The sequence below is a fragment of the Arachis hypogaea genome, chromosome 19 (genome assembly GCF_003086295.3).
Source record: "Arachis hypogaea cultivar Tifrunner chromosome 19, arahy.Tifrunner.gnm2.J5K5, whole genome shotgun sequence".
NCBI classification, from domain to species: Eukaryota; Viridiplantae; Streptophyta; class Magnoliopsida; order Fabales; family Fabaceae; genus Arachis; species Arachis hypogaea.
Genome location: NC_092054.1, coordinates 118321178 through 118325565, shown reverse-complemented (window position 1 = coordinate 118325565; position 4388 = coordinate 118321178). Strand labels below are relative to the sequence as shown.

The 4388-nt window shown below is 31.5% G+C and overlaps 1 long non-coding RNA gene across 1 annotated transcript; it reads right to left on the bottom strand.

The window, feature by feature from the left end:
• Positions 1 to 966: 966 nt before the first annotated feature.
• Positions 967 to 2771, bottom strand: LOC112779305 (uncharacterized). Its single transcript, XR_003190643.3, has 2 exons — positions 2006 to 2771; positions 967 to 1156 (listed from the first exon to the last, which is right to left on the bottom strand). It is a non-coding gene; the product is annotated as an uncharacterized lncRNA (long non-coding RNA).
• Positions 2772 to 4388: the final 1617 nt, after the last annotated feature.

Genomic DNA, 4388 nt, shown 5'->3' with positions numbered 1-4388 from the left:
TAGTTTTCTTTGCAAAAAGACTGAGAAAAATGATGAGATATAAAGGCAGAAAAACAAATTCTTCATCTAAGGAGGATAAGAAGAAAACCAATAAAAGAAACTGCATCTATTACAAAGAACCAGGATACTTCATATCTGAATGTCCAATGCTAAAGTGAAAAAAAGAAAGCACGAGGAAAAGAAAAAAGTTTTGATGGCATCTTGAGAAGATTTGAAAAGTGATATATCTGATGATGATGAGAATGAACAAAGAACACATGTTTTATAGCTAAGGACAAAGAATCTAATAATGAAGTAAATCTTTATAATTATACTACTGAAGAATCACATGATATTATTGATGATTTATGTAACAGTCCGATTTTGAGATGCAGCAACTTTTTACTAAAAGTACAGTAGAATAGACATCTCAATTAATAATAATATAATATTATTATTATGTTATTATTTTACCTAATTTAGTATAAGTTGAGATAAATTATTTAATATAATAATCAAATTCAAAATTTACCGATACGAATTAAGGCCAGTATTTTCCGATCAATTTAACTATGTTACTACAACAAAGGCGTTGCTTTGTGGCGGTTTTTTCCCTACCGCAAAATCAAATTTTGGAGGTTTAGTGGACCGCCCTAGTTATTGGCACGGAAAAGTGATTTTGCGGCGGTTTCTAGCAACCGCTGGTATAACCGCCGTGATATACAAGTATTAGGATTTAGTCCACTTTTACCGGCAGTTACGAACCGCCATAATGTTATTACCGTTTGTTAATTTAGGACTATTTGTGGCGGTTATAAAACCGCCGCTAATTTCAATATAAATTAAAAAAATTGGATTTTTCTTTTAAAAAACGCTGATTTTTTTTTATTTTAAAGATATATTTTTTCCCCTTTTTGGATTTTTTAATATTATAAATTTTAATATTTTTCATCTATTGAATCTAAACTTGTGAAAAAAACAACAAAATTAACTGAAAAATAAAATAATATATTTATAAAAATATCAACATAGTAAATCTCTTGCTAAGAATTGAATAGTCAAATTCAAAAAAATATTTGTTTCAAACCAAAATAACTCCAATCCTAGGATTCTGTTTTTCACTCGGTCCTTCCACAAAATTCATCCCTGCAGCGATATCTGGTGGTAGTTCCTCACCCTGCCATTGAAAAAGACAAAACAGTGATACAAAGAATATAACGTAACACATTGTAATCTCTTACAATATCTGAATTTCTAATTTAATCTAAAGATTTAAAAACTAAAATTTAGAATCTACTTCACAAACTAAAAATTTGCTATCTTAATCTCCGTAATCATAATATATTTGCCTAACAGCATTGCAAGTGAAAAGTATCAAAATTCTACAAAAACTATCAACCATAGCTCATAACTCATAGCTAGGATGCACACATATATCATAGAATGGAAAGAAAAAAAAGAGGTATATATATTAGCATGAGACCAGAACACAATATATAGGAGTATTAAAGTTGCACATTCATAAGCTAATTGAATAAAAAAGGAAGTAAATATATATTAGTTGTTATATATATATATATATATATATATATATATATATATATATATATTTTCATATATCTTTTCATATAGTTAGTTGTTTTTGGTGGATTCATTTAGAAGTGAAAGGATACTCATTTGTTTCCAGTGGTAGGTTCACAATTTTAACTATCTTGAAAATTATGCAGTGGTAGGTTCACAATTTTAACTATCTTGAAAATTATGCACTTTACGTAGGGCCTGATCCATATGGTTCCTATTATACATGGCAAATATATATATATATATATATAATTAGCAACATTATTCTTGTTTGCATTTAATTTCTATCAAGATCTCAGGTTTAAATTACATGAATATAAAAAACAAATATGAAGAGATTTATTTATATATATGTATAGACTACTATATGTTCCTTATTGCTAATAAAGAATTTTTATATACATCAGACATAGATAAATACAAAAGTAAGCACATGAATATTTACCTTGCACCATAGAAATGGGTGCGCACCGGAGAAGAGAAGACGAGTCAACAGCAGGCCTGAACTGACAATAATGACGCGGGCAAAGATGGCGACGCAACAAGCAGCTCCTAGAGACCAAATTTTGAACCTGGAAATGATCCTTTAAACAATATATTGATCAAATATTTTAATATTAACTGGTGCCAAGCTTATCACAAATGATCAAATAACCAGCTATTAGGATATAAGGAGATTTAATGATATCTAAATTATGGTCTAGAGACTCAATTGGTTTGTTATACTAAACATCTCTACTGCTTTCATAATTTCTTTTTTCTTCTGAGACAACAATTGTTTTCCAATTCTAACTTGAGAATTTAGTTAATCATTGATAGATTCAACTAGTTATGGTTCAATGTTTAACATAGTAATTTTGACATCCGTTTGCTGTGCCAAGAACTCCTTAGACTGGGTCCTCAACTCCTCAAGGGCATCTCTTTCTGTCACAAGATTTTCTGCCTTTGATTTCAATTGCCTGAGGAATGTGACAAGAACTGAATTCTCAAGCACCATTTTCTCACTTCCATTGCAAGCTGTGGAGAATTAGTATGTCTCCTCAAGTTTGCCATGTGTATGGTTCATAAGCTCCTGATTTTCAATAATAATATCTTCACGCATGTTCTCCCTGATAATGTCAGGAGTCTTCGATATCTTAAGCAGCCAGATCCTCAGTATTTTAATTTTCTTTGACATGGAGTTCACATCAACCTGCTTTTGAACATTATCATTCTCCACTTTAGATATCATTTTATCAGACATTTTGGATGTCTCCAAGAGTCTCTAACATTATTTATCTATTGTTTATTTAAAAAATAAGGCAAGAGCCACAATTCAACAAGAAACAATATATTAATACAACCATAGAAAGGAACACCCTTTTATATTCCACAAGGGAGGAACAAAATGATATAACTCAAAACCAAAACAGAAAATCATGAAAAGTATAAATTATACGAGAGATAAAATCATCATGCTTACAATAATATATATAAACTTGACAAACATTCTTTAATATCTGAACTTTTCGAAGAAGATTACAAGTGCGATGCAATTTCTCAATGTGCTCCCTCTTTTCAAATAAAGAAGTGTTAACACTGTCACTCCTAGACTGTACAGACATGATCTGGATTTTTTAAGGAAAAAATAAAGAAATATGTAATTACTTAATTGCTAATAAACTCTCAAGCCTCCTATTCTTCTTTTTGTTTTTGCTAATGATAAATAATATTAATTTAATGCTACACTTACTTTTTCAAGAAGGTACTCCATATTTCCCTCCATCCCTAAAATATTGCTTTTCATCCTACTCGAACAAAGCATGGATATAAAACACTACAAGATCATATAAGTTCTAATAATGGTGCATATAAAATCATATTTCCCTCATTCGCTTTGCTTTATCGTCCAATAATGGTACATCTGTAAGAACCAGAATTTTCACAAATAAAATCATTTAAATGTCCAAATTAAATTTCGGAAAGTTAAGATGAGAATTTGGGGATTTAAATGTGATTTTTGAATTCAGTAGGTCCTTCCTAGTCAGAAAATGTGTTTTCTACAAAAAAGCGTAAAAAACCGTGAACCGGTAGTTAAACCGGTTGAACTGGTTCAAGTCTGCCCGGTACCGCATGAGAAAAAGTGGAAACAGTCAAAAACCTTAGAAAAACATTAGAAATAGAAAACCGGGCGTTAATTTTAAAGGTTTGGCCCGAAGTTGGGCCAAACGGGCTAAAAACGCTAACGGATTGGACCGGGCCCAAGTTGGGCCCAAGCCCAGCATATAAAAGGTTTATTAATGAACCCATTTCTAGCATACACACACATAAACACAACACACCTATGCTGAAATAAAAAGGGGAGAAGAGGAAGAAGAAAATACTATTCACCCATCTCTTCTCTTCGCGATATCACGAGCTACGGTGCTCCAATTTGCGTGCCGTCAGTGGCTATGCATTCCTTGTGAAGAGCTCTACAAAACTCATATAAGAAACTAGTAAGAAAATCTCAAATCCTTCTCAGTTTCTCTCTTCAAAATTTCGGGTTTATTAGGGCTTTGGGTTAAATGAGTTTTTATGATTTTGGATGTTTAGGTTTCCTCTAATCCTTGCTTAGCATTGGATTTTTTGCTATCAAATCTGTTGGAAAAGTTAAAAGCCACTAAACCCTTGTGATTTTATAGTTAAATGGAACCCTAAGTTGATTTTTGATGGTTTATGCATATATAGTTTGATTATTGTGAGTTTGGAGCTTGTTGGTGCTTGTTAGAGTTACATTGGTGGCTTACTTGTGGTGAAAAACTCAACTTGTGCTATTTTGAGGTTTTGGCGCATATAGAAAATCAGCC